We start from the raw sequence: 19,699 nt of genomic DNA on the forward strand, positions 1-19,699 counted from the left end.
GGAAGAAGCAGCACCTCCACCAGATGTCACGTGGTCGTGACGTCGACGAAGACAACAGTCAGCACGCCCGAGATGAAACTGTTTATTTGGCCGAACTTGTGGCCGAGAAACTGAGAACTAGAACTACAGCAATACACGCTGTACAATGATAGCGGCGAACAGGGCGTCGTCCGTCGATCAACTGACCAGCGCTGAAGCGCGTCGGCATTTAAACATGTGCCGTCGAATATTCCAGCGTTATCGCTGGATGTCGTGCAAATTCTAGAATAAGCTCGAGTGTGAGCGAAGTCTTAACAAAACGATCTACAATGATCGCGAACGTTCTCGAACAATGAGGCGCGGTTCGCGCTGGGCGTTGCTGACAGTCTTTGTGGCCGAAAACCGAATACAGCAAAAGTAATAAAGAAACGCACGTGGCAATATCCTGTCGCGTACGCCAAGCAACCCTTTCCTCCAGACACGTGTGGCACATACTCGTATATTACGCGGGGAAGTATGCGGCTAACGACAGGTGATTGATGGCTTATATCAACCTAGCATTGCCGAGAACAGACATTGGTACTTTAATGCGAGGGAGAGAGAGAGAGAAAAAAAAACTTTATTTTTAAAATCAGTCAATTACGTCAGGCATTGCCCGTTGCCCCTAGCCATCAGCCGGAATTTCTTGAGACACGGCAGCAGCAAGGGCTTGACTGATGAGGTCCCGCTGGACGTTGGGGTCTGGGATGCGAGCAGGGCCTCCCAGGATTCTAGAGTGTGGGAACCATCGTTCTGACTCGGACATGTTCACACCATGTGAACCAAATTCGCTGCCTCATCACAAAATTTGCACTGAGACCGGAAAACTTCCGGGTGCCACTTGCTGTAAAGTACGGGGTTTGCAGAAACCCCTGTCTGCAACTTTCGCCACATAACCTCGTCTTTCTTATTGAGCGAGAGCATTAAGAAAAACCGACGTCGGTTGATGTTGCTGACGATAAGTTCACCTAGATGAGGGAACCTGACGAATGCAAAGAATAAAAACGAGCATCCCAGCAGGAATCAAACCCAAGCGTTCTTTGTGGCAGTCAGGTATTCTACCACAGAGCCACGCCAGATCTCGAAACCGCTTTCGAAAAAGGCCCTATGTAGGCATAATGTCGGTGCAACGTCAAGTGTGGGGGCAGTGCTGCCTATCCAATTTTATAACAAAGCAATAAACATTACATATGAGCGCATATGATAGAGGCGTCATGTCGGGTTAACGTTAATTGTGGTTCCAGTTTTGGGTCCGCTTTTATAGCAGTCTAATAAAAATTGCATTTGTATGTTTCCCGATTTGTATTTGTATTTTGTAATTTGCATTTTGTATTTGTAATTTGTACGCATTCTTATTTTGTACGCTTCAGGAAGCTACATTTAAGCGTTGCTCGAACCCGGAGGCAGGCGGTAACAAAAATATTCACATCATCACACCGTAGCGGCCACTTCGTTTCGATAATACTGACGTCTGTGCTCTAACGTGAGTATCAGATCATAAGTTACCCTTTAAACGCTGATGTAGTCGACGTTCCTGGTAAGCCCGTGATGTGCAGGCAGCTCTTACACTTAAAAAAATGCGTCGATCCACATCATAGCGCTTGGCTCAAAGCAAAAAAAATGCAGCATAGCCAAATACTCGCCGACTGCTTCGCATGAAACCGGATCCTACGAGTCGTGGGATATGCGGAATTGTTTTACGGAATAGTTCCTGCTCACTACATCAATATTTTGAAACAGAGTGGACCATGGCTGGTACTTGTCGTAATTCTGAACAAGGCATTATGGTCGGACGCTAGCGTCATAACTTCTGAGCATGTGAGCAGGATCTTGCTAAGGCACAAATTTTGTGTATAAGGTCGGTGTGTGCGTTATTGACGAGATAAGTACGCCCTTGACCTATTGGAATAGGACTTGGAATTCATACTGTTGTAGTGATAGCATAGATAATCATACGTGTAGTACATGGATCTTGAACTATGTCAATGTTTATAAAAGAAACCGTAAAAGACACCAAGTTCGACCTGAGTATGCGCATCGAACAAGTGAAACCGATGCTCTTCAAAACCAGACACCTCGCCAATAAAGTGTCTGTGCAATGATCCCAAACCAGCATCTTTTACTGGTGCTCAATAGTATCGCACTACTCCAGCGACTGTTACCAAGGTATATTTCTAATTTTAACGCGACAAGGTTAAAAAGCCCGTGTCACAGAAAATGCGGTGCCGGGACTGACGTTTGTGGCTTTGGTTTGAGCGAAAATCCGTGTTGTCCACAAGGGAAAAACTCGAAGAATTCAAAGAATAAAACTGCGTGTTCGAGCCTTCTAATTGCTTCTACCCACTACCTGGTTGGCTATCCTTCACTGTGGCGTTCCGCGTTGCAAGTCACGGTGAAGTACGATTTTAGACGCTTTCTTTCGTCAGTTCTCGGGTGCGGAAGAACTGGTGGTCCCATTGCTCAAAACCATTTCGCAAAATGAGCGACAACGCCCTAAACGTTGCATATATGCGCGGGATAAAGCGTTCCGTCCAGATTCCTTATTTTCATTGTAAATACAACCTTAATAAAACTAGTTGGAACATAACGTTCGGAGGAAACAACCTGTTATCTATCAGGCGATAAATTCGGCGAAAACCAGTCTTGCAGCATTTGAACGGAATGGAACGAAACGCAGGGCATCAATTAGTGTCATAGCTTTGAAACAGAAGTGTGAACGTTTTGTTTGCGCAACACTGGCATAGGAAACAACCAGGTGATGGGCTTTGGACATTCGCAGACAACAAATCGTTTTTTATACGATGAAAAATTCAACGTCAACCAGGACAGACCACGAAGCACAGATGAGACAAGGATTGACTCTGCTCTTCCATATTTGGCTGTCATCCACGTGCTTCGCATGGCGACACTCCAATTGCTACATGAAACAACGACTCTCATGCGATCATATCCAGACAACAATGAAATGTGGCAAAGTGAAATGGCAAGTCGTCTCGATAACCGCGATAGAAGGTAACATTGCCGTATCAGATCCGAAAAGCACACTATCGAAAGAGAATCACTTAGTGGAAACGGCGCACATAATGCGCATGTGACCGGCGCACTATCAAGTACCGCAGTTCTTTGCATTCGTGTGAGGCGGGTTAATATTATTATTTCGCTGTCACACCTGCAATGCCGGCGGCACTTGTGAGGCAGTCGACGGTGCTTCGCGTTAATATAATAGGCGTATGAAGTTTAAGGCGAAGCATTAGATGCTTCATAAAAGGCGACAAGTGTCGTCATCATGATGTCACGATCAGCAGAATTTGTCACATCACGATAGTGTTACATAACGTGAAGTCACATCATGACGTCATCACAGTACGTAAATCGGTAAAAGGTGGGCCGATCCCGGAGGCACTTGATAATCACGTGAGGTGTAGAACGTTTTCGGCGGGGGGATCAATACATCGATTTAAAAGAATGATAAGATGGCTTTAGCCTTCGAGTCGCCTTAGCTAAATGCATAACGAACCATGCGACGTATTGTGTACTAAAACGCGGTTGTGATTATGAGTCACGCCGTAGCAGGGGACTCAGGCATAATTCTAACCATCAGAGGTTCTTTAGCGTGCCCCTATATATTAGCACACAGGTGTTCTTACATTTCGCCCTCATTGCAACGCGGACGCGGTTGCCGCGAATCACACCCGCACACACGAGCTTGACAGTGCAACATTTTCACTGAAGTTCTACTGCTGGTTGGGCATACTATCAAAACTGAAGCTTCCACAGAAAACACTAGAAATTCCTGCCGTTGATTACTAGCCACAAACTGCTTGTTTTCAATTTCTTAGTAAAGTGTTTATTTCCAGCTCATCGTAATAGTAGAAATTGCATGTTGATGGAATTGTCTGTATATTTCAATATGTTGGCTATATTTTCTAGAGCAAGTAAAATCAATTTTGCAGAGAACTAGTTTCTCTTTATGTCTGCGAAGAGCCTGGTGCTAAGAAATAGAAAAATCTAGTTTTAGGCGCGAGACCACTACGTCAGTTGGTAGTGGGAAACGCCGTGGTGTCGGACATAGGAACACTTTTCAGCACTCGGACTTCTTCCAACGCAAATTTATATGTGAATTCATATGTAAGTGAACTTTCTTGCATTGCACACCAGTTAAATTGCAGTCGAAGTGTCTGTGATTAAACCCACGGCCTCTATAGCTTATATGTGCGCGGGGACAATATCGTGGGGACAATGTCGCGGGGACAATTTCCTGACACGATTCTAACAGGGAAGCTGTTTTTAGTCGAGGCTTTCGTGTCGGATGTCGGCGTAGAGAGAGAGAGAGAGAGAAGGAATGTAGGAAAGGCAGGGAGGTTAACTAGACAATGCGTCCAGTTTGCTACCCTACACATGGGGAGGGGGAATAGGGGAGTAAAAGAGAGAGAGAAGGATAGACACATGTCACATCACACACACAGTGCCGAGTTTCACAGGCGGTCGCTCAATAGGGTTCTTTTCAAGTACCGCAGTAGGGCTCGTGTGGCTTTCTGGGCTGATATGCTGCGCGACCAAGCTCCTAAGATCTTTGCTTCATTAAAGGGACGGTCATCACGTCTATCCAAGGCACACTGGAGAGTCCGGCGATCTTCATCAAATTGGGCACAGTGGCACAAGAGATATTCAGTAGTCTCTTTACAATTGCAGCTTTCGCACATGGATAAATCGGCCATGCCAATGCGATGGCTGAATGAGTTAGTAAACGCTACACCGATCCACAACCGGCACAGCATTGTAGCGTCACGTCGAGAAATCTTGGATGGCAGTTGTAGCTGGAGTAATGATTCAAGGTTCTTAGGGCGAGGATTGGAGTTAAGCGGAGAATTCCAGTGCGCAAGCGTGGTATTATGCGCGATGCGACTTTCTCTAGCTGCATCTACTCTTGACAAGGGTATGAACAGTGTGGGCGCACCATCGTGGGCACATCGGGCAGCGTCGTCAGCGAGGTGGTTACCACTGATGCCACAGTGACCCGGCAGCCATTGTAAAACAATGTCGTCTCCTTGATTAGCGGCGCGATGACAAATTGCATTATATGAGACACCAACTGGTGGTAGTTTCCACGTCGTGGACATCGCACGCATTGAAGGGCTGCCTTAGAGTCGCAGAAAATAGCCCATCTACTAGGGGATTCTTGCATAACAAACTCCATAGCGGCTCGAAGAGCGGTGAGCTTGGAACCCGTAGATGTCGTGACGTGTGATGTCTTGAACTTGACGGTGATTGATCGAGATGGTATCACAAAGGCACCTGTCGAACTTCCCGAGACCGAACCGTCTGTGTAAATATGTATTCGGTTAGCATACGACAAATGCAAAAGGTCCACTGAGATCTGCTTGAGGGCTGCAGATGACAGGCTTGCCTTTTTAGATATCCCCAGCACTTCAAGGTGCACAGTGGGCCGTTTCATGCACCACTCCGGAGATAGTGGTATTGTTGCGGGCAAGAATCTCCACGAGATGGAATGCTGGTTAGCCGCAACAACCTTGGAAAACGCTGCCTTTGGTCTTTCTAGTGGCAAGCTAGCGAGGTGGTGGTCAGGCACTCTGGATATGTATCGGGTATGTGCCCGGAGTGTGTCGACGTAGAACTGATCACGTCGCCTATGGCCTTGCAGTGTGGCGAGAGTCAGGCTCGCTAGGAAGGAGGGGGCTGCGCCGTGTAGCGAGAGGCGAGGGCATGCTGCGATACGCGAGGGCGAGGGCGGGGAATGTCGAGGGGTGAACCTTCCGGAAACGCGCCAAGATGGGGTGACGGTGAGGCGCAGTGTAGTGTAAAATAGCGGGTCAGTGTCAGCGTTCAGGAGTTTGCGCTTTCAAGATGGCGATCATTTCTCGTTCTCCCGATGAAGAAGCCACCCGACGTGAGCGTAAGCGAGCGCTGACGCGAGAACGGGCATGTCGTCGCCGAGCCCACCGCGATGTTCGCGCAAGGGTTGCCGAAGCTAAACGCCAGCGAAGGGAAGACTTGAAAAACGTAGTAGTACGATGTAGCTTGATGAATGACGCGCATAAACTTTTACATAATGCAGTTTGACGGGCATACGGGCATAAGCAGTTTTACATAAAGTAGCATTCATTATGTCTGCATTTGTTGGAAGTGGAGGAGCGAGAACTAGAGGCAACGTGTGGTTAAGCTTAAATATTCAGGATGTATGAACATCGTTACCATATCACTAGTCAACAATGTTTTACTCTACTTACAGATTTTTTGTTGGTATCTGTGATACCTTTTTTTTTAAGTCGCTTAGTTCCCAGTTCGGCATTGCATTTTAAGTTACGCCAGCACATTATGTTCTTGCTCAATAAAGCCAGCACTTCTCTCGACATTGCACTCTTTTATCAGTTTCCGTGCACGTCCCTGTATGTATTACACGATAAGTCCTATGATGACACTTCATTATGTTATCGTTCTGTCATCTCTACTACGCTGAAAGTGCAAATGATTCTACAAAAGAGCTCGATAGCTATTAACGATGATAAACATTTCCTTGAAACTTCCATAGATAGTTCAGCGATAAATGGTGCCATTGTCGCAACAGTCTTCAGCTTTCATGCGGAACTGGGGATTGTGACGTAATTCTCCAATATGGCTAGCGGCGGCATTTCCAAACCCCGACGCCAGTTATAAAAAAGGCGCCCATCTGAACTGGCACTCATTCCCGACTGCTCATCCCAAAGTCGGTGCAGGTAAGATGCACCTCTGAAATATTGATTGCACTTTTGAGATATTTCAGCGAAGCCTAGAATCATATCCTTTTTGAGGCGTGATTTAGTTATGAGATGTTATTCTGGGTGATTCCACGTAAGATCGAACGATGGCTGGTCGACCTCTCAAATTTATTTCAAAATTTTATATATTATTGCCTGATGAGTGGAAAGAAGAGATCCGCAATTTGTTTTGCCGCTAAAAATTTTTTCGAACCACAGGAAATCAATAATGACGAAGAGGTAGAGTGGAGCGCTCATCCGCTCTGCTGTTTTGGCGAACTTTCGTTATGAATTGCACAAAATATATTAAAGTTAGGTAGCTGAAATTTATTTACCTAAATATATGCATGTTTTTGCTTCAGCTCAGGTATTTTTAGTTTTTATGTGTAGTGTAGATGTTTTTATAAAAAACCTCAAAAATGGCCCAATCGGCAAAATTTTCTTTACTTTGAAGGTCTTTATCTCAAAAAAACTTCGTAGCAGAGGTACGAAAATTCCGCATTACGTTCTTCGCATGCGTATCTACCAAACTGCCAAATCTTGTATTTATATAACTTTTCAGTAAAGAGATATGATCGGGCTAAGTTCAAGAAAACACCGAACAATGGAAATTTCTGACAATTAAAAAAAAACCCATTTTTTAAATTTCTTAAACTTTGTCCACTTATTCTCCTCCACATCAGCTTTCACAATCATTAAAAACATGTTGCATAATGTCGTTGCACTAATAGTTACGGCCCCTCCAATGAGACCCTTAGGCAAGGATGGGCAATTCCGACTTCTTGCCCAGCAAGTGTATAAAATGCAGGCAGGATTGAATTTCTTTTTATTAAAAGGCCAGCAGGTACCTAAAAGGGTGTCGCTGGCACTGAAGACGTTAATTTTGAAAATATTTGGTCACTGCAGCGGCCACGAGCGCGGGGCTACCGATCAGGCGCGCGCGCACCCGAGATGCTTGTTGTAAGAGACGGCGCAGTGAGAGCTCGTTTTCGCGTCCTCAGACCGATTGAGTTCGAAACAGCAACACCTCTCGGGTGACTTGAACGCACGTGCACCGGTAGTCGCAGTGATCTGGTTAATTGCGTCGATTTCTTTTTCAGGGGGCATAAGAATGTCATCGTTAAACTGTGCGTTCCGTGAAGATCTTTCATTGCAGTGGTAGCAAAAGCACGCGTAGCACAAGTAGTCCGCCTCACTGACAGTCACTGATCTTTCGGGCGTTAAACGTTCCTTCAAAGCATTTATGTATAGATCGGTAACTCTGCGAAATTTTGGCTTCTTTGCAATAATTAAAGGAGTACTGACACGATTTTGAGACATCGCAAAAGGGACATTTTTTGCTTCGTTGGTATGCAGTGTCCACGCTGTCCACACACTGGAGTCGGAGAACACGTATAAAATATTTTAATTTGACTTTGAAGTTTTTGTCGCTGAGCATTTGCAAGCCAGCCACACAGCAAGGACATTATCCCGACAAGTCAAGACAGTTCCTCCGAGTTCGCGAGTTCTGCGTCCTGCATGCAGCCTAAGTCGTAGAAATCACTGTCAGGGTCACTGGACGACAATTCACTCATCGTTTTCTTTTGCACCACGAGCAGATGACGGATTTCCCGCTAGTACATCGCGAATTTCTGTATCTCCGTGACGTCACGCTGCTATGAAACGACACTAAGAAGCCACCCCCTCGATATCGAAACCGAAAGTGTCTTTTTAAGGTGGCGCTAACTAAAATACATAGGATGCATTCCCAGGCACCACAATAGTCGTTTTACGTTTCTCGACACCAGTATTCTTATTTAGAGCAACAATCCGAAATTTTTTTAAATTCGTGTCAGTACTCCTTTAAGCTTCTTGTGCTTCGAAAGGTAGTCTCCACAATAGACTCATTCAGAGCTGTACTTTCTCGTCATGAGACGCACAGGAGGAGTAGAGTAAGAGCAAAGCACAAGAACTATCCGCGCCGAATGAAGTGTGAGCAGCGCACCGAACGCGCGGCCAGTTCACGCCGTCTGCTGCCGACATCTAATATAGACAAGCGCATCCGGTTACCGATAGTTTTGCTTTCCTTTCCTTTGACAATCCATATTTTGCTTTGCCACTGGAGCGCCACGTTCATGCTTTCCACTGATCGCAACTGGCGCAGCGCAGTTTCTGTGGCAGCAGCGTGCGTGAAGCGAGCGCTCATAGCTCCCTTATAGAGTTTTCATCTTGCTTCCATCTCCGCTGTATTATCAGCGCCTAGCTGAGATGCGAACAGAGGGCGGATAGAATAGCGAAGCTCCAGTGCACGTGCGTTCAAGCCACCCGAGAGGTGTTGCTGTTTCGAACTCAAACGGTCTGAGGACGCGAGAACGAGCTCTCACTGCGCCGTCTCTTACAGCGAGCATCTCGGGTGCGCGAGCGCCTACTCGGTAGCTTCGCGCTCGTGGCCGCTGCAGTGACCAAATAATTTCAAAATTAACGTCTTCAGTGCCGGCGACACCTTTTTAGGTACCTGCTGACCTTTTAATAAAAAGAAATTCAATCCTGCCTGCATTTTATACACTTGCTGGGCAAGAAGTCGGAATTGCCCATCCTTGCCTAAGGGTCTCATTGGAGGGGCCGTAACTATTAGTGCAACGACATTATGCAACATGTTTTTAATGATTGTGAAAGCTGATGTGGAGGAGAATAAGTGGACAAAGTTTAGGAAATTTTAAAAAATGGGTTTTTTTTTTAATTGTCGTCAGAAGTTTTCATTGTTCAGTGTTTTCTTGAACTTAGCCCGATCATATCTCTTTACTGAAAAGTTATATAAATACAAGATTTGGCAGTTTGGTAGATAAGCATGCGAAGAACGTAATGCAGAATTTTTGTCGCTCTGCTACAAGGCTTTTTTGAGATAAAGACCTTCAAAGTAAAGAAAATTTTGCCGATTGGGCCATTTTTGAGGTTTTTTATAAAAACATCTACACTACACATAAAAACTAAAAATACCTGAGCAGAAGCAAAAACATGCATATATTTAGGTAAATAAATTTCAGCTACCTAACTTTAACATATTTTGTGCAATTCATAACGAAAGTTGGCCAAAACAGCAGAGCGGATGAGCGCTCCACTCCACCTCTTCGTCATTATTGATTTCCTGTGGTTCGAAAAAATTTTTGGCGGCAAAACAAATTGCGGAACTCTTCTTTCCACTCATCAGGCAATATTATATAAAATTTTGAAATAAATTTGAGAGGTCGACCAGCCATCGTTTGTTCGATCTTACGTGGAATCGCCCTTCTGCACAATCCTTTTCTGCACAATCCACAATACCTTTTGAGAAATGCATAGAGCTTTATTTGAGGCATTCTACCTGATTCATTTAAGCAATTCGCGACAAGCAAGAAAAGTTTTCGATGCCCTACAAGCTACAGGTTTAATGGCTTTTTCCGTAATGCTCTTTAGTTGATCGATACGTATTATGTTGACAACCAAAAAGCCCAAAGGCTTCCGCAGTGATACCACTTTGTAAGTCTTCATTCAGCACTATGCCTTCTAATCCTTGCAGCCGATCTACCATGAAGACAGGTCTCATGATTGTCCTTGTGGCACTCTGCGCCGCCGCCTGTAAGTAAATTGTAGCTATGGGATAAACTTGAAACGATGCATTTCCTGTACGTTTGTCTATAAAAATAGGCAATTTTGCGACTGCTTGGCATCACCTGTCCGCGAATTAATTGTTGGAAATAACTATCCATGATTATTCATGGAAACAAAATTTTATTCAATTTTCGTATTTATATCCATTCGTACTATTCGACGAAATCGATGTCTACTTCCAGCGTTTATTAATAAATTTACCCTGGAGGAAAATTGTGCTAGGCATGGCTATTTGAAAATTGCCTAATGAACTCCACGAGACAGTTAAATCTGTTTCCAGTGCTGAACCTCAGCGCACAACAATCTGTTTATATGTCGTGGCGATAGAGCTTTGCATGCTTAAACAGACAGTAAATGTGCGGCGCGGAACTGTGGTATTGTGGTGGAGCAACTCACACGCAAATAGGACAATTGTCTCACTCGGTGCGATCACCTCATATGCCCCTGAATTGAATGGCACAGATGTGCTTCTCTATTTTATGGCTACCGTATCGCCTAAGTAAACACAGCCGAGCGAACAAGAATGATTGATCTTTTATTCTACGTGGCGCCGAAGTTACTTGCACTGAAGAGGCTTAATGTGTTAGGACTGCTCCTTGTGTGGACGTGTTTCCAGCAGCGTCTCTGCGACAGTGACACCGGACTTGCTCATGCCACGTTTATTTATTTGTTATTTTTTACTATTCATTTATTGTAAATTACGTGACATGTTTCTGGCTCGTCACTATGACATGTCACATTACGTGACATGTCACAGTGACGATCCTCTCTCATGTAACGGAGCCTTATGGAGCGGAGAACGCGTTTCTTTCTTGTTTTCTTTTTTTTTTGCAGCAGGAATAAACGTCAATGTTTTAGGGTACATACATCTAGTTTTAGGATACAAATAACAAACTACAGAAACTCTACACCTAATCAGCGAGAAGAACCATTACACTACTCAACGTTGAATTTTCGGAGCACTAAAACTCTTTCGGGGGAGGGTATTCTCCTTTGCATGACTGTGTCCTAATTATGCCAATAATATTGCCAGTGCGCGCGAAGGGCATTTCTTTCGTCTCCTTTTTTTACAAATGCTGGCAACTAGAATATTTTTGCGCAAAACGCTTTGACATTTTCAGAAGATGAAGCTGCCCGCCAAGTTAATCATACCTTTCACAGAATAAACGACAGGAGTAGAACTTGAGGGCTCGTTTTTCTCTGTAATACACAACCTTAATGAAAGCCGACAATGAGGCCAAGGTAGGTGTAGGAGACGTTATTTGTAGTATGTTAACTGCATTATAGTAATTGCGATACAAATGTGAGGAACGAAAGTGGACGATAAGACTACTTGCCGCCGACAAGGGCAGATCTTGTAACCTTCCGATAACGCGTCCGATCCTCTACCAACAGAGCTCAAGTGGCGTTCGTCCTCCCATCCACATTATCGGGTATTTTTGTGCACCTAAACCTTGGAATGTTAGCAAGCGCAGCTCTAATAGAATGGTGACATAAGTGCAACAGTTGATGCTTAAATTTCAATTTGGCACGCATATGCTTTATTGCATCCTATAATTTCTGCGTAGCGTTGCTATCGTTTTATGGTGTCATACATTTGAATCCGATCATTTCATATTGACACTTCCTTGAAAAGCTGCTGTGAGGGCAGTTAAGTAGTGAGCTCCAGAAAATTTGTGTTTTTAGCATTAGGGCAAATACCATAAATAAATAACGCCAACGAATAAGCGCAGAAAAGTAAGCAGCAGGAAATAAGCGGAGAAAGGAAAATGTGTCTCGCAGTCCTGAATGTTAGTTTTGTTTTTCTTCTCCATTGTAACGCGATAGCGTTAAATAACTCGTTTCGCAGAAAGTCCACTGTTGGCGTCGGTGGCGGTGTCGTAGGCTGTGAGCGAAAAATCCGCGTTGCCCGTGAGCGAAACTTCCAGATAGATGTAAATAAAAATTGGATTTTTGGCTTGGAAGAAATAAAAAAAATTCATTTTGAGTGGTGATCGAATACAAGACTTTGCAGTGGAAAGCAGGTGTTCTGCCACAGAGGCACGCCTGTGCTCGAAATTGCTTCGAAAAAAAAAAGACATTATGTGAAGGTAATGTAGTGCGAACAGGGCCATTAACATGTGTAATATTGCGCGGCCGGAACGTAGAATCACTCCGGGCGTCAAAACATGTGATTTGCGAAATGAGTGCTCGGAATAAGGACCCAACAACTGCAAAGCACACAGATAAAATTCATTATCAACATCAACATCAGCATCAACAACGTGTGCAGCTTCACAAGTGCGCGTGTTGCTTTACGAACGCATAGTCGGTACCTCGCCAACTCTCAAAAGGAAGAATTAGGTCGTAGTGGGCTCTTCGCCAATGTATTTGCAGCAGGTATTCTAGCATAGTTTCAAAGGCCGATTTTACAGGCACGCAGACGTTCCTTTCCATAGGCACGGTTGAGATGGCCACCAAGAAGCAACGCCAGGCTAGCGATTAAGAAGGCGACGCGAATAGGGTCCGATTATGCTATCGCGTTCTACTCCTAAAGGCGAAGCTCAAGCATCCTCCACGTATTTCATGCATCCTCATCTTCTATCAAATATATGAAGCGTTGCTACCACGAAACCTCACGAAAAAAAAATGTCTATCAGCCCCATGTAAACGAGTGACAAGTTTATGTTTTGATTGAAAGGCTCATTACGATTCTAAGCATTTTTTTCTGTTACAAATTGAGTTCATTGGATCACATACAAAATTTTCAGAATACTTGTAGACAAACAAGAATCTGTGAGTATAAATGCTGAAAAGGGACCCTTTAAAAACGCGATTTATAGTAGCATTCCTGGCAATTATTCATTTGGTTGTCGTAGAATCACTTAACTAACCTTTCTTTATTTTGTTCTTTTCGTGCCAATCTACACCGTCCAGACTCAGCGACAATGTGAGTAAGGTTTTATATCTATCTTTTGCGAATGATGGGGCAACTAAGATGATTTTACTCTTTGTCTCTTTCTTGTTCAAAGTCCAGCTGATGTGACCAATAGACAGACTGCATCGAACGGTAACTATTTACATTACACGACCGTTTTATAAACATAACTACTCTTAACAGCGCTCCGATCACAATCATTCCTTCAGTACCATAAGCAATGTCCTCTGTCAACATGTCCATGACAGAGGGCATACGCTGTATCAGCATGTATCCGCTGCTTCGAAGACATGTATTCATACGTCTTCGAAGACAGCATGTGTTCATATGTCTTCGAAGCAGCGACTGCATGCAGATACAGACTGTGTCACGTGCTTTATTCTCAAGCAATAAAAGCGGTTGCAAAATACCTCCTGATCCCTCACTATCTGTATTGATTCCTGCGACTCAGACATTGTCGGTTTGCCTAATTCAGGGCTTAATGGATACCACTTTGGTATCACTGCAGTGTCATATGTCTAAAGGTGTGACCGCTGCAGTGTTGCTTTTATATATCGGACAAGGGCTGCCTGTGTCTTCCATTATCACTGCTTGTTTATTTTTCAGTGAAGCCTTATTTCTAGGCAAAACCATAATGTGTCTGTCCTATGTACGCATAAACTCCTAGAGCCTATATGCCACAAAATTGGGCAAATCCCACTACTCGCCACTGGTCCACCAAAAATGAAACAGGATAGACAGGGGCAGCAAGCACTAATTAAAATTTCTGGACAAATCAAACCGGTAATTCGGAAAGCTTTTAATGAATCATCGGAATTAACCCAGTGATGAATACCGGGTAGCACTGCGCAGCTTCGCTGGTTAACCATCTGTACAGATTGCTTGGGGGAGGATTGATTCAAATTGCCAGCATTTTATTCCTGACGTATTTTTAGTTCTCCCAAAGGTAAGCTTTTTCATACAGCAGCGAACGCTATATCGTAACGACGCGAACGGCTGTCCAAACGCTAACTTCTGTCGCCTTGTTTCTCGCACTGCAAGAACTTTCAGCGTTCAAGAAGAGCTACGAAGTCACCGAGAAGCTTGTTCTGGGAAACTGATCCGCGCTCACCGCCTAGCAGGAAGAATCACTCGTGGAATCGTTGAAGGCTCTCGCCACTCTGCAGGCCGAACGTGACCCGGAAAGCGAGGAGTATTTCCTGGCGCAACTGTTTCAGAAGCTTGTCCTCTGGGTTGTCCAAAGCGCTGTGTCCAAGGCTACCGCACACGGAATGGAGGAGGTCCTTCAGAAGGGATAATTAAAAAGCATAAATCATTGACGATGGGGATACAAATAAACTGCGTGCCCAAAATTACTATGATTCTTTCCATATGCCATTTGTGTAGGCAAGGTCCTGCATGAGCAGCCGATGTTAGGCTGCATTCTAGAATAAGTGAAAGCGACCTGTTAGCATAGCTTCACAAGCTTCCTTTCATACATAGCGAGGACAAGAAAAACTGAGGCGATGGTATTTGTCTTCACCCTAACCTCGCTACCCCCCACAAAATGTATGCTTTTTAAAAGCACTCTCTAATACGATGATATTGTGACGTGCTCTCTGTAATGTTGTATGCTTCGTGGATCACTCTCGCTTGCACTTGTGGCTTAGCTTTCAAGAAAACCTTGAGAAAAGTGAAATGTTGGCCTATGCAAATAACGAGAATTCGTTCTGAGGCATTCCTGCGCCAATAGACCCTTTTCATAATTGTAAAGCTAGCTTTCCTGCCATGCAGTTTGCCCAAGTAATGGCGGCTAGTCACTTACTGCAAACAGCGTGTTCAAGCGCATTTTGCTTACGCTATGACGTGGAAAATGTAGACTCGGCTCTCTTGACATAAATACGCATAATACACAAGCCTCAGCACGTGCAACTAGGACCACGTCTCCACTCTAAGCAAGAGAGGTGCCGCCATTAGTTGTTCAAATATGCAGCGCAGAGAAGCGCACTTGCGGATTATGAAAAGGGTCTATTATCCGACTGAATCAACGAATATTTTTCTCTCAATGTTTGTGGGAACACACGGTACTGAAAACCAAATGATTGTATCTGCAAAGCTTTCTAGTCGATCCTTGCTGTTTTGGCATACACGTCTAGTGTTATGCTTAGCGCGCAAGATAAATGTCGCCATAATTAACAAAAGTAGCATACTCGCAATAGACACAATACAAATGACGGCTGTTAAGGAAACCCGGCAGGTAGCAGGCAATGTAGGAATCGATGTGATACTAAGCACTAAGTGAGGAGCTGCATATTCTGCGCTGTTTGACATTCATTAGCAAGCATCAGTCAACACACGCCAGCCCTTAGGCAAGATTTCCCATGACTAGTGAACAACAGTTCGCTTACACAAGGACGATCACACGGCACTAGCCGAATGTGAGACAGAAATCTAGGTTTTATGCGGCTAAATGCCGTGCATTTTATGGAATATGTGCCCTGCAAATTATGGTGTGTCGTGCAAACACAGATGTCCCGGGTAAACTTATGACGGCAACGATATGCTTTGCAATTTGCGCCATTCATGTCATGCCACATATGGCATGCTCGTCAAGCCCTTTACTTGTCACGTCATGAGAAATATTTTACTACCACTCTTTTGTCACGCACTCACGTAGTACATTCTGGTATACACCACCGTAATGAGAGGACCACGGCGGCTTCACGACGTTTCCATAATGTCATTTTTGTCATTTCAGGATGCTGATAAAATGCATGCCAAGGACATTCATGTAGTGAACTGTGATTTATGTTTGTTCTAAATAAACACCATGTGATGCACGTTTTGGTACAAATCATGGTAATTAAAGGAACACCATAATAGAACGATGGCACCTTGTCATGTATGCCATGACGTACATGACATGCATTTCATCCTGTTCATGCCATGATATATCATTCATGCTCGTCATGCACTAGTGTCAGGTCGGGCCAACATAGGTACATGCCAAGTTAATTAAACGACGACGAGGTCACTGAAAACTTCTCATTAATGCCATGAATTGCAATCAAAAGGACATTTGGTGTAACTCTAACATGAAATCATCACTCACAGCAGGAAGGAAACAGCCGGGACGGCAGAAGATAGACGACGTAACACGAGCGCTGACTTACAAGTGAAGGTTTTAGTAGTGAGGTTATCTGGGCCACTTGGTACATGATGAAAAGTGAAGGGTTCCGGCAAGTTTCAAACGCGAGCACAAGAAGCAAGAAAAAGCACAGGACAAACGCACAGGGAGGTTTAAGTGACGCAAAAAGAACATACTTTCAAAAAACCCGTACATGCGTGCACCAACACTACCGCCCTTTCCATGAACCACGGAGGGAAAAACGAGGAACAGGCAAAATATATAGAGGAGGCACGATTACATAAGTTAGGAAAGATCTTTCCTTTCCTGTGCAATACAAGTGGCACCATGAGTAAATGTACAGATGTCAGGGAATATAAGTACTGAGGAGTATTTTTCGAAAAGTTTAACGTGGAACGTGTACGAACATTAGATTGTGTCAAAAGCTAGCAACATATTAAACTGCTTGAGACGTAACTTTAAGCAATCTACGACCAGCGTAAAGGAAACACGTTGTATTAATTCATTTTCTTCTTTAACATCGTAATAATATATGTCGTATATCATATATACGACATAACACACCAAATATATCAAACTGATGTATATGATATTATCATCGACATCATCATCAGCCTGTTCGCGCCCACTGCAGGGAAAGAGCTTCTCCCATGTTCCGACAATCAACTCGGTCCTGTGCTTGCTGCGGCCACGTGATAACCGCGAAATTCTTAATCTCATCTACCCACCTTATTTTCTTTCTCCCCGTCGCGCGTTTGCCTTTTCTGGAAATCCAGTCTGTTGTTCTTTATGACCAGTGGTTACCTTGCCTACGTGCCGCCTGCCCTTCCCATGCCTATTTCTTCTTCTTGATTTCTACTAAGATGTCCTTAACACCCGTTTGTTCCTTGACCCACTCTGCTCTCTTGTTGTCCCTTAAAGGGGCCCTGCGACACAATTTGAGCATGTCTTTTTCGTCGGTTCTTGTGGTACTGTGGAATGCACCGATATTGTTGCCCAAGTGGCAACACCGAAATCGAAGCTGTTATAATTTTAATTCACGGGTTGCACTACCTTGATTTCGGACTATGGCGACACACATCGGCTGTTTCTCTTACAGGAAGTGACGTGATGTCATGTGACAGTGACGACAAAGACCATTCGTTTTTGATTGGCTTGACGCGACACGTGACGTGCAATATCCATATGGTGTTAGCTGGGCCATATTACGGAGGCCTGTGAGGAACAAAACCCCTTTCTATGCTTTCTCAGAAACAAATTATTCCTGTTTCTAACTGATATATTTTCAAAACAACGAACACCACGCTAGGTGCGCTGTGGAATGGTAATCAAACGGTACTCCTCCGCGTTTTGTCTTTTGCGGCATCGAGCGACACCGGCCACACCGACACCTGCGAAACATGCAACGCTCAGTTCGGCACGATGCTGTCAACGAAAAAAATCCTAAACGCTTACCGGCCGACGCCTTCCGCGTTATCGGGCGTTAGCATTTCGTCTAGGCCCATGGAGCCATCCCCGCGTTGCGCGGGGCGACGCACTTTCAATTTGCAATGGCGTGCACGACATGCAAGCAATCGCTGCGTCGCAAGAGCTCGCGCTCGAGATCTGTTAGGTCTTCCAGACTCATATTGTGCACTGCACGACAAATCATGGGAGCGTCTACTAGCTGACGAACGTGGTTTGTCGTAAGCATGGTAACAACGCCGTCAAAAAGAGGGGTAGCAATGTACTGTGTGAAGGCCACCATGAGGTGACATTTCCGGTATGTCTTTATAAGACGCGCGCGGTGATTGGAACCGGTCTTTAACGTCAGCGGGAAAGTTAAATGCGAAAAAAACGCTTCTCGTCGTCGTCTGCTTGAGTTTTGAACTTTGAGGACTAATAACTTCACTTTTCGTGCACCAATTTGCGTAGTTCTTTTTGCGTTCGTCTCGGCATTCATAACTACACGCATTTGCGGTGCTAAATAAGGCAGTCGCAAAAGTGTCACAGCGCCCCTTTAGGGTTTCGCCTATGGTTTTTTTTTTAATTTCTCGCTGCGTCGTCCACAATTTAACTTGAAGCATCTTTGTAAGCCTCCAGGTTTCTGCTACGTAGGTGAGTACCGGGTAAGATGCAGCTGGTATATAGCTTCCTCTCTTGGGGAATAGTGGTAAACTGCCGTTAATTATTCGAGAGTGCTTGCCGGATGAGTTCCACCCCATTCTTATTCTTGCAGTTACTTCACTATTATGATTCGGCTCTGCGGTCACTACCTGTCCTAAGTAGACGTATTCCTTTAGAACTTCGAGTGCCTCGTCACATATCGCATAGCGCTGTTCTCTTGGGAAATGGTTGACATTACTTTAGTGCTTTGAATATTAATTTTCAACCTACCTTTCCGCTTTCTTTGTTCAATTAGGTAACAATGAGTTGCAATTCGTCCCCTGGGTTACTCAGCTACGCCATGTAATCAGCGAATCGCAGATTACTTAGGTACTCTCCATTAACTCGTATCCCTAACTCTTCCCAATTTAAGGCCCTGAAAACCTCCTGTAAGCGCGCGGTGAAAAGCATTGGGGAGATCGTGTCTCCCTGCCTTACACCCTTCTTTACAGGATTTTGTTGCTTTATTTAAGGAGGACTATGGTGGCTGTGGAGGCGCTGTAGATTTCTTCCAGTATTTTTATATACGGTGTATGATATGATGTTTGTCGAATGTACGCCAACTTTGGAGTACGCATGTAGCACTTGGGAACCTTTGACTAGACATCGATGCTCTAGAGCGTGTGCAGCTGAGATCGGCTCGTTTCATCCCACGTGATTATGACTTTCTAACAGGTCTTTCGAAATCAGAAATCCTTTACGATGGTATCTTCTGGAAGGAAGGCGCAAATATTCACGTTTGTCTCTGTTTCATAAAAATTACATGGTTTAACATTCATTCAAAAAGAAAACTACGTACTGGAACCAACGTATATATCTGCCCGATCTAATCACACATTAACGGTGCCTGAGTATGTCACCAGAGTTAACGTCTTTAAATATTCTTTTTTTCCGTAAACAATTCGCCAAGGGAGTGAACTACCTCAAGAAATTGTCACCATTTCCCATGCAGCATTCCCACTTGAGCTTCAAAGCTATATTTTATCGCAGCTTGGGCGTACTTCAAAGTATTTTTTATACTTTCTTTTCTTCCTTGTCATGATCTATACTGGCTTTTTTTTTGTAGCTGTTGTTTTATGTTCATACACGTCAACGTTCATGACGTGTCAG

The sequence above is a fragment of the Rhipicephalus sanguineus genome, chromosome 3 (genome assembly GCF_013339695.2).
Source record: "Rhipicephalus sanguineus isolate Rsan-2018 chromosome 3, BIME_Rsan_1.4, whole genome shotgun sequence".
Taxonomy (NCBI): Eukaryota; Metazoa; Arthropoda; class Arachnida; order Ixodida; family Ixodidae; genus Rhipicephalus; species Rhipicephalus sanguineus.